General features: G+C 45.9%; 1 long non-coding RNA gene across 1 annotated transcript; it reads left to right on the top strand.

The window, feature by feature from the left end:
• The first annotated feature begins 347 nt into the window (after nt 1–347).
• Nucleotides 348–9,594, top strand: LOC309651808. Its single transcript, XR_014258414.1, has 4 exons — nt 348–4,346; nt 4,962–5,942; nt 6,614–7,529; nt 9,052–9,594. It is a non-coding gene; the product is annotated as an uncharacterized lncRNA (long non-coding RNA).
• Nucleotides 9,595–12,047: the final 2,453 nt, after the last annotated feature.

Genomic DNA, 12,047 nt, shown 5'->3' on the forward strand with positions numbered 1-12,047 from the left:
TTAAGTAATACCCAAATGTCACACAACTTATAGAGAGAAAAGTTAGGATCGGCTGATCACAAAGTCCGATATTAATAACGACGTCAGTCTCGCAAAACGCTAGTGTAACTTCAATAAACCAACATGAATGCTCTTCATTTTGGTATCACCACTTTAACTGCCTGGCATCTCTCTGCTGAATCTCATGACTATTCTTATTTACAGTGATGCATCCTCAGCCGTCCCCCCGTCTCCTTGTTCTCTGAGCATCCTTGTGAGACATTATAATTAGTGCCACTGCGTGTGAAGGGAAAAGGAGACTAGTTTACGCGTGTTCAGAAAATCTACCAATGACTAGAGCATTTTTTTTTTTAATTTTTATTTATTTATTTATTTATTTATTTTTGGCTGTGTTGGGTCTTCGTTTCTGTGCGGGGGCTTTCTCTAGTTGCGGCAAGTGGGGGCCACTCTTCATCGTGGTGCGCGGGCCTCTCACTATCACAGCCTCTCTTGTTGCGGAGCACAGGCTCCAGACGCGCAGGCTCAGTAGTTGTGGCTCACGGGCCTAGTCGCTCCGCGGCATGTGGGATCTTCCCAGACCAGGGCTCAAACCCATGTGCCCTGCATTGGCAGGCAGATTCTCAACCACTGCGCCACCAGGGAAGCCCCTAGAGCATTTTTTTAAAGCATGTTAGATACTTTAGTAATTTCCACTAATTTCTGAGAATACACTTAGGAATCACCTTCTGAATTTATCTTATTCCAATTTAAGCTGCCCACATAAAAATATGTGAATGGATCCGCTGTCAGGCATGAGAAATAGTTTGAAAATAATAGGTCTGGCTGCTTCGGGGAAAGACTATTTAGGAAACAAACTCCCCTGATGTAAAGAATAAACACTGGAAGTAAATTCTCCAAGATGTGCAAAGTCTTTATCATTAGGTAATGAGATTATGAGTTTTTTTTGTTTTTCTGCATTTTTCAAGTTTTCTGCTCTGCATGTATATTACTCTTAAAAATAATGTAGTAAAAATAAGAAAATGAGTAGTCTAGGTAAAAATTTTACAAATTTTTTAATTAAAAAAATAATGATATTCTGGTATAAACCTATCTTAGCCCAGGTTGTCTAGAAATCCGAATGAAGGACAATGCATTTGTGCTAACATTGCATCGGGGAGAGCGATCCCGGGAAGGAGAGAGAACAAATATTATAAGAACAGTACTGAGCTGTTCAGAAGCACAGCTGATTCTCCATCTTACGGGAGGTCTTCAGAGGGGCTCAATAAACTAACAGATGTCTTGAAACAGTCCATGGGGGGAGGAAGAGAGAAGAATTTATTCATCAACTGCCATCTCTCACCTGCCAAAGTGTACCCTGCAGGATGTTAACTCCTCATCTCCTGGGGGAGCGGGGGGCGGTATCTCCAAGCAGCCAGTGGGAAAGCAGACCCCAAGACAGCGGTGGCGGACTCTTCCCACCAAGCCCCTCCCCCGCCATCTGCAGCCATCAGCCTCAGGGGCCTGTTCAGGGGGACAGTGAGTGCGGGCTCCATGAGGTTCCCAGGGGTCCCCCGGCTCTGCGGCAGGAGGCCGGGGAGCAACAGGACCCCCCAGAGCATCACCATGGCGCCCTGGCCCAGTGAGCAGGTAGACGCCCACTTGCCATTGCTGTCAGCACGAGATGGTGGCAGAGCTAGACAAGCTGCCTCCAGAAAAGATGGAGCTTCCTGTCTGGGAAGGCAGGCTGGTTAGGGGTCAGAGAACACAGGCCAGTGCCTCACGCAGGGCACCCAGAAGAGGCTGTCCACAACGGTACCTCTTTGGGCCTTCAAGGGGGAAACATCAGAGAGGGAAAAGTTCTAGGTTCTATGTATCCGTGACTCACATCCTGATGCCTTGATTTTGATGAGAAAAAATTTTAAATCACCCTCTTTTTTACTGCAGAGAAAACAAGATAGCAAAATCTTGCAGGGAACTTTCACTGAGATACGGAAATGACACTGCCCAGCTGGATGTCTCAGGATAATGCTCAGATTCACTGGTCCCAGCATCTCTCCTTCTAGGGCATTCGCAGCACACGGCTCTAGGGACCACCAGTCACAAATTTCAATGTGGATGGAGCTGGGCAACATGGCAGTCCGACAACGCCTCTTCCCCTTCCTTATATCCATAGGGAGGCGACCGGGACTCCAAATTCAGGAAGTACAATTTTCTTACAAATTGGGGTCCCGAAGACACAAGAAAAAGAAAAACAGGAAGCGGGAGGGAGAGTGACGTCTGCAAGGGCTTCTGTCCAGCTCCTCCTAGGACTGTCCTGCTTTACTGAGGCCTTGGGCTGGCGACTCCATTCTTAATTTTGTGATGATGAAAATGCCATACAGAGTTTTGGAAGAAACATCCAAAAAACAAAATAGCATTACAATCTGCATCATATTTTACCTTTCTAGAAGAGTCCCCCCTTCCCCAAAGATAGCATTTTCTACTGTCTAGAGCTTTCACTGGGGCACGGGACACAGAAACAGAGCTTGCGGAAAGACAAGAGGATTTTGCAAAGGGAAGCAGAGGCCGGTGCCTCTGGTGTCTGAATTACACAAATTACCTTGGTCCCTTGGCCTTTTTGACAAGGATCGTTGGCATCCTTAGTGTGGGTTACCGATGTTTCAGTCACTCTCACATTTACAGGGAGCTGGAAATGAGAATAATGGGCACAGTTGGACTCATCTGGGTTTTGGTTTCGGCTCTTCCATGCCTCAAGACTTTGTTGGGATGGGACTTGGTAGCTTCTAGGGATCACGCATGGCTGTGGCCTGTGGGTTTCGTTGTCATTCAGATGGGCCCATTTTTTTAGTGAATGACTGGATCCGTAGTGGGCAAATGACAAATGGGCATGGGGTGGGTGAGGAAGGCATTCTCCTGTTTAGATGTAAAAGTGAGAAAAAAAAAAAAAACAAAAAAGAAGAAGAAGAGGGAGAGAGGGCAAGAAGTAAGAAAGAACAGGAAAGAGAAATCTCAAAAACTGGGAGATTTCCAAAGCGTAAGTCTGTAGTTTATCAATATATGCCATAAATATTTACCAGTCCCTTCTAATGTGTCAGGAATGGTTCTAGGAGCTAGAGACAGATCAGCGAAGAAAACATGTCTTTGGAGCACTTACAATCTCGTGGTTCCACTGGAAGGCCCATTTAGGATTCTGTGGCAAGAAGGAAGCTATTAGGTCTTGTTTAGTTAAGACTTTGAAGCTCTTCGGGTCCCTTTGACATCATCCCCTAGTCAGAGATCTAAATCGAGATCTGCTTCCTACAATCCAAAAGCTGAGACACGGCAGAGAATTCCCCCAGCCCCAGAGGACTGGCAATTGGAAGAGAACCAGCTCAATGAACATGTCGTCAAGCAACAGATCAGAGTCACCAACATCCTGAGGAACCTTCTGGGTAAGAGAAAAGCATCCTGGCTATAACTACAGTGGGGGCTCATCTGCTTCTTCCTTGAGTGGCCGCAAAACAGGAGCACATCTTTATCTTCAGAATCTCTCCAGGAATCCACACGGGTGCTGCCGGTGGGTATATTGGTATCGTATCACCAGGTGTGCCCATCCATGGACTCTCTTCCCACTGGTGCTGTGATACTGTGTTTTCTTTTTTTTTTTAATAACTTTTTTTGGTCATTTTTTTCTTGTTAGAAAAAAACCCATTTACTGTTGAAAACACTTTAGAACAGATAAGTAAAATGAAGAAAATTAAAATCATCTATAATCCAATAATCCAAAAATAGAATTTGGTGCATATACTTCTGGTCTTTTTTGAGTATGTATTTGTGTTTTTGTAGTGTTTGTTTTGTTTTGTCTTACAAAGCAAGATCGTATCACACACACTGTTTTGTAACTTGCTTTTTTCTGCAACAATACAGAGCGACCATTTTTAAAGGTGATTTCACCAGGGAGGAGGGCCCTTCTTACAAAGAAAGATTTGTCTGTTGGGGTTCGGGCCCCACTTGAGAGCTCTGAGCTCTGGCAAACCAAACAGAAAAGAAAGAATGAAGGAGGGACCTGGGTCTGGCAGCGCCGGCATCTGCAGTGCGGGCCACTCTCCCTTCCGGGCGAGGACATTCCAGAGGCACCTGAGTCCGATGCTCTCATCCCCCGGCCTCCCCTTCAGATACCAGCCACCTTCTTTTGGACACGGAGCTTCTCCACTCTTCTCTTCGGCATCCGAGGAGGGTGGGGGTGAGGGGGGCTTGGGGATGCCAGGGTGTTAGGACCCCGGGTGGAACGGCCCCCGCAGACCCCAGACACCTGCAAGTGGCCTGGAGGTTCTGAGCTAGACACATCCTCTGTCTATCTGGACTATCATTCCTCCTGCAAAGAAAAGGTAGAACTGATACCGCTTCACCTCCTAGGTGGGCTTTGCAAAATCCTTAGAAGGCGTTTTGCATTAGCTTTAGAAACTCGCTGTGCAGGCCTCTCTGAGCGTGGCATCCTGCCCGCTTTCTGGAAGTGGCTGCACCACGTTTAAGCCAGGGGTGATCGCAGCGGGGTGAACGCCCATCTCAGAGGCGCCGGGGGCCTGTGAACTCCTTCAGGCTCAGCCCACTGCAGCTCCAGCCGGGAGCCGGGTCCCCGCATGAATGCAGCGCGAGCCTGGGGGGGATGCAGTGATGCGGGGATGCGGGGATGCGGGGATGCGGGGATGCCGGGATGCGGGGATGCGGGGATGCGGGGATGCGGGGATGCGGGGATGCCGGGATGCGGGGATGCGGGGATGCGGGGATGCCGGGATGCGGGGATGCGTGGCAGGGAGCGTGCGTGCAGAGCCCGTGCTCACCCGCCCAGCCAGGGTTTCTGCAGGTCATTCCAGCAGGTGCAAGAAAACCTTTTCGCTTGCTCGCTCGTCACAGCTGGGTTCCGATTTTAAAACATAAAGGCTCCTTGTCCTGAAGTCACCCAGCCTGTCTAACCACTTTGGAAATTTCTTTCTGCTTCGCAGAACCCGGAGTCAATCATCCGACGTCGTCCTGGGTAGTGAGCCGGAGTTATTCATGCACCGAGCCTCGAGCCTCGGAAGGAGCAGCCCTGGTTTTCGTTTTCTGTGAGGGAGGGGGAAGCAACACTTGAAAGGTTCAGCTTGCCCAGCGCGCTCAGACACACTTGACTTTGAGAACAGTAAACATTCTACTACCTGATAGAGGAGGAGGAATGATTAACCTGCAAAATAAAACATTGCGGTTAATGGTTGTGGGTGGGTAAGGACACATGCTCTCTCCTTTGACCAGACTTTAATCAGGCTCCTCTGAGCACCTCTGCTCGACCAGGCCCGAACTGGGCTTCTCTCCCAGTCCTTGGAGAATCCTGTTTGGGCAAGAATCCTGCTAAATCAGTTTCATGGAAATCCCCACCTTGGTACCCGACCACCCTGGGCTGCCTTCAGCCAGAATTCTGTTGAGCTGGTCTAGCAAGAGCCCCCTTACCCCTTAGGTTTCCCCATCCCATTCCCATCTCAGTAATTTCCCATCCGCTGACCCCCGCCTGCTCCTTGCCTACAAATCCACATTTGTCCCTGTCGGAGTTGGAGTTGAATCAATCTCTCTCCCCTGCAAAACCGCATTGCAATGGCCCCTCTTGAATAAGTCTGGTTAACTGTCTTTAACAGGTGTCCTGAATAATTTTTTTAACAGTATCTGTGTCTGTGTTGAAAGATCCATCATGCAGGGATCACCGGTTTTCAAAGAATTCGTATAAAATCCATTTATTAAACATCATTTAATCACTCCTTCATGTCAGGCTCTTGCACTAATTCCCCAAGGGAATCACTTGGAACATCTATAGTATTGATTTGAAGTGTGTGGTTGGCAGAGGTCTGCAGGAGTGGATGTCTGACACCAGTTTGTAGAAGTTTTCTTGTTGGTCTTATCCTTACAGCTGAAGATTCCTTGTCAACTTTACTTTTCAAAGCAGAAGCTCTAAGCAGGTGAGTACAGGCATAGGATCCCTCCGTTCGGAAGAAGCCAGATGGAGGGCGCTGGGTGTCCTTTAGAGAAGGTGACAGCTGCCACCAAGATGTCAGAAGGCCATCACACCAACCTCCCTGTTCTGCAGCCTTTCATTTACATGATTATTTCATAAGAAGAGGGGAGAAAAGGAGAGGACCAACAAACCAAAACGAAAACCAAAGCTCTTGAATAACACGAGAGTTAGTGAAGTTACCACTCATTATCCTGAAAATTATAAAGAGAAAGAATCAAGTTATTAAAAATTCTCTCTTTCCTATAGGAACTATATTTTAGGGTAATTAAATGGACCTAGTAGATGAGGGGGAAAAAAGCTTCTATATAGCATAATTCCAGCCAATAAATGCAGGACAGTATATTAAAATTACATTTTGCAACTTCTAATTAAGTAACTGATTCAGACAATTGCCAGTGATGGATGTTCAGCTGAACCTTATAATAAAGGGATTAGGCTGTCATTCTCTAAACCCATTGATCCACCTTCGCATGACTAAAAGTGAGGCAATCAGACCTGTGTGGCAATAGGATGTGTAGCATGTCATCTATGAGATATTATTACAGAAAAAAAGCAGGGGGGAGGCAGGCAGAAAGGGACTCAGACAAGCTTTGAAGTCTAACTCCCCATCCACAGGAAATCCAGGGGACAGAGAAACAAGCCAAATGACACCCTGGGGAAGCAGTCAGCCAACACCAGGATGTGGAATATTTTACAAGACGTTGACTGCATGTCTTCAACAGGTCAATGATAAGGGATAGAAAGGAGGAAGGGACTGTTCTACATTAAATGAAACTCAAAACAGACTTGAGACATAATTAAATATAATGATGGACCTTGTTTGGATGCTGATTCAAACCAACCAACTGTAAAAAGACTGCTTCGTCAATCAGGGAAAATTGAACATATATTGGGTATCAGGCAACCTTTAAGGAATTACTGGTAATTATGAGATGTAATAAGGTATTGTGGTTATGTTTTTAAAAAGTCCTTTTATTTATGGGTGAAATTACGTAAGAGGGGAATAGATGTGGGTGCAATATCATGTAGATGGTAGATGGCAAAGTATGAATGGCTACAGAGCTGAGTACAAGCATGGAAGTGTGTTATTGTCTCTACTTTTGTGTATGTTTGAAAATTTTCACTATAAAAATGAAATAAAATAAAGGGTCGCGATTAGAAGTAGAGAAAATATTGCAAATGTAGTCTGAGCAACTGGTAAGCACTAACACCTCTGATAAACGCGTGAACTACCACAGAGCTCCTCCCACCCTGTGTTTAAACGATTCAATATTTAAACACGTCTTGAACGCAGGGCTTCTTATTGTTTCCTGTTAAATTTGGCATTTGGGATTCAGTCCTTTGCTGAGACAGTGGTTTTTGATTATCACCCAGGGTCAAAGATTCCTCAAGCTACAATTCTTCAATACTCTAATGAGCATTATACAACTAACAAGAAGACACGCTTCGTTCAAAAATCCTCGAATTCCAACAGAAAAAGCCCTGTCCTCCAGAAGCAGCGGTGCTGACAGCAGCAAGCATTGTTTCGGTTGTAAGTGAGTTTCAGGCCTCCCCTAATTCTCTTATCACTGAATAGGAACCTATCGGGTAGGAAAAGCAAAGCCAGCTTTACTCAGCGCCGGACAGGTCTGTCTACACTATGAACGCTTGGTGAGCCTGGGGGCCGTCTGCTGTGGACGCCAGCCAGCACCGCTTCATCACCTGCAAAGCTCTTCCCTGATATGTTTACTTTACGAACTTTTATGTGCCCTCAAAACCCAGCTCGCATAACAGGATCTGTTCAAGGATGATGGAAACACATTCCCATACAAGAAAAACACAGGGTAATTTCGTGAGGATCATGAAAACAACTCCAGGGTCACTTCTGGAGGAAGCCATGCCTGTCTGCTGCTTCATCACTCGATCCCTAAAAATCACCTCCACTGGGGTTCCTTTCTACCTTGTATCTTTTATTTATTTTTATCATGGAAAGTTACAGACATATCCAAAAGTAGAGCCCCCAGGCACCCTTTACCCACTTTTAACAATTATTAACATTTTAAAAATCTGGTTTTGGGGGCTTCCCTGGTGGTGCAGTGGTTGAGAATCTGCCTGCCAATGCAGGGGACACGGGTTCGAGCCCTGGTCTGGGAAGATCCCACATGCCGCGGAGCGACTGGGCCCGTGAGCCACAACTACTGAGCCTGCGCGTCTGGAGCCTGTGCTCCGCAACAAGAGAGGCCGCGATAGTGAGAGGCCCGCGCACCGCGATGAAGAGTGGCCCCCACTTGCCGCAGCTAGAGAAAGCCCTCGCACAGAAACGAAGACCCAACATAGCAATCGATCAGTCAATCAATAAATAAATCTTAAAAAAAAAAAAGAATCTGGTTTCATCCACTTCTCCCCAACCTGGTTTTTTGTCTTCTGGAGCATTTTAAAGCAATTCCCACACATCCCATCAGTTCACCAGTCTTGTACCCACTTCTATTGCAGTAATCGCATGGCAGTAGAATGTGCTTGCATGCCAGTGTCTCCTGCTGGACCACAGATCTTCAGGAAGAGGATTCCTTTATGCTTTAGCAACCAGCACAGAAACTGGCCCATGGCAGGCGCTCGATAAACACTTGGAATTCAACGTGTAATTAAGGTCAACAGCTTTATTGCCATAGACTTAAGGTCTTTTTTTCCTCTTTTTTATTTTTGCCGCGCCGCGCAGCTTGCGGGATCTTAGTTCCCTGACCAGGGATCAAACCCACGTCCCCTGCACTGGAAATATGAAGTCTTAACCACTGGACCACCAGGGAAGTCCCAAGAACAGGTCTTAATTCACAGAATGCATAATGCCTCAGTCATCAAATCCATATTTAGCCCAAACTCATTTATTTAGGAGCAAACACTGGCAGCATTAGAGTGGTGGCTGTGTAGCATAGTGGTTAAGCACGTGGGCTCTGCAGGCAGAGTGCCTTGAATTGAATCCCAGCTCTTCCACCAGTTGCCGTGTCATTGGGTAGGACAGACTGTATTTTCCAAAGAAGGCTGCAGTGATCTCTCCTGTCCCCCCCCTGTTCTTCTAGGATGTGGCCATTTCCCCGTCAGGAGGTAGGGTTTATATTCCCTCCTCTTAAATGTGAATGGGCCTGTGACCATAGTTGAAGCGATGTTATGTGATATACAAGGCCAGGTCATAGAAGGCAATGCATCTTTCACCTTGCTGGCTAGACCACCCACACTGGAGCTCTGTGCTGCCATGTAAGCATCCAACTACCCTGAGACCGCCATGCTGTGAGGAAGCCCAAAGAACACATGGGAGGGTCCTGAGACTAAATGGAGAGATGCCTGGCTAGCCCCATGCTGCTCCAGCTCCCTCGTTCTCACAATCCCCACTATCCTAACTCCAGCTACTGTCAGATGAGCAACTGCCTGAGTGACGGCAAACCAGAACTACCTGGCCAAGCCCTTCCTGAATTCCTGACCCACTGAAACCGTAAAAAATAAGTGTTGTGTTAAGCCATCAAGTACTGGGATGATTTGTTTTGCAGTGATAACCAGAACACTGGGCAAGTTACTTAACTTCTCTGTGCCTCAGTTTCCACATCTTTAAAATGGGGATAACAGTACCTACACCACGGTGGGCTTTTATGAGTATTAAATGAGGTAAGAACAAAGTTGCCCGGCACACTGTCGCCCTCAATAATATCAGTAATTATCATTTGGGAAATATACATGGTTTAGAAATCCTGATCAACCTAATAAAGATATTATTTGCCAGTTCTCATATGCCAGGCAGGCTGATACATTCTGGGTAAAGGTGTATTCTATAAATGAAAAACTACTTCAAGATGGCTGTGAGTTTTGCATTCTCTCAACGACTGGGGAGAAAATAGAATTTAAAACATGGCTCGACCTGTCACTTGCATGGTATATGTCACCTGAAATGCAGGTGTGCCTGGCAGGGTTGACTTTGGTTACATGTTCCCCTCTGGTAAAACACGCTTCAGAAAGCAGACACAAAAGGCCCGGTGATCACTTTCTCTTTTGTTCTCAGGCACAAGTCAATTGAGTGGAAGGGAAATTTTCTCATAAATTTGACCTTTGAAGAGAACCTGAATATACTTAAACTACAAATTTCTTTTCTCATGCATGAAAACATGGGATTTCATACTCATTTGGTGAATTGTATGCAGTTCTTTAGTAGCTGTGTCTGAGAATGGCATCGTTGGCTAAAATAAAAGGAAGAGGGTGATGGGGCTCACCACAGGACGGCTTGAGGAGCCCTTGGTAGAAATGTTTCAGAACAAATCCACAAGCAAGAGAAAATGCACATTTCTATTCGGTATCATGTGTTCATTCAACAATCTCTAATCACTAATGCTGCACCTAACTGCTTCTTGACAATTATAGTCATTACTATTTATTCACTCAACCATTAAATAACACAACCCATCTCAAGTATTTTTTTACACTAGGAGTTGAGACACTTTGTGACTGTTCTGGGATTTTAGATCAAGAGGAAAGGTGTGTGCTGGGACTACATAGACCCTCCCCATTACAAGAGTAAGCTTAACTTTTCCACTTGTTTTGTCCTTGAAAGCACCCCCTCTTTCACTGCAATGCCAATGTGGAAATCACAGCTCAGAATTTTTTTTTTTTTTTTTTTTTTTGGCTGCGTTGTGTCTTTGTTGCTATGTGTGGGCTTTCTCTAGTTGTGAACGGGGTCTACTCTTTGTTGTGGTGCGTGGGCTTCTTATTGCGGTGGCTTCTCTTGCTGTGGAGCACGGGCTCTAGGCACACGGGCTTCAGTAGTTGTGGCTCACAAGCTCTAGAGCGCAGGGTCAGTAGTTGTGGTGCACGGGTAAGTTCCTCCACGGCATGTGGGATCTTCCCGGACCAGGGCTCGAACCCGTGTCCCCTGCATTGGCAGGCGGATTCTTTTTTTTTTTCTTTTTTTTTTTAGTGATGGATGTTAACTAGATTTATTGTGGTGATCATTTTGCAATACATACAAATATTGTATCATTATGCTGTACACCTGAAAACTAATATAATGTTGTATGCCAATTATACCTCCTCAATAAAAAAATAAATAAAACAAAACAGTGGCAATTATACTACCTTACATACTTCTTTAATATTTAAACCTCGTAATTACAAAAAAAAACAATAATTTGTAAAATCTAGTTTAAGAAGTGAAGATGACAGCCAACATTTGTGTAGTCCAGAGAAAGCTGCCTATGAATTCACTGATTTTCAAACTCCAAACCTTGCATATTTCCCACTCGCCATGCAATCTCCAACTAAGAAAATGAAATTAAATGGGAGTGGTTATTGGAATTATTTCACTTATTAACTATTGCAGGTGTTTGTTTAAACTGAATCCTGGCGTCCCAGATTCCCTGAAGACTGTTCAGACTTTCCAAGAGCAAGTACACGTCAGAGGCATCTTCTTCTGATGGTGGTAACACCACCACCTCCACCACAACCAACTCACTGCGCTTCCTGAGAAAGGGTCCTCTCCTAAGAGCCTGATGTGTATTGACTCACTGCCTCCTCACGATAACCCTATGAGGCACTGTGGTGGACAGACTCTAAAGGTGACCCCACAATCCCCATCTTCTGTGTTCATACCTTTGTGTAATCACCCCACCCATACCTTTGAGTGAGTGGTGGGTGGGACCTGGGACTTGCTTTTACTCACTAGAATACAGCAGAGGGGACATGAGAACATGTGTGTGATTATAGTGCCTGGCTTGCTGGAGCCTCTCTCCCCCTGGCTGGTTTTGAGAAAGCAAGTGGCCTTTGGTCACCAGCCAACAAGAAAATGAGTCCCTTGGTCCTACGACCACAAGGTCACACATTTTGCCAACACCTTCGGTGAGCTTGGGAGTGGATCCTCCCCCAGTCAAGTCTCAGATGAGACCTCAGCCCAGCCAGACCCTTTGACTTCAGTCTTGCTGAGGACCTGGCTGAGCTGTGCCTGGATTCCTGACCCAGGGAAACTGCAGACAATAAATATGTGTTGTTTCAAGCCACTGTGCGTGTAGTAGCATCGCTCTTCAGCAATAGATAACTA

Source organism: Balaenoptera physalus (genome assembly GCF_965194825.1).
Source record: "Balaenoptera physalus genome assembly, chromosome: 21".
NCBI classification, from domain to species: domain Eukaryota; kingdom Metazoa; phylum Chordata; class Mammalia; order Artiodactyla; family Balaenopteridae; genus Balaenoptera; species Balaenoptera physalus.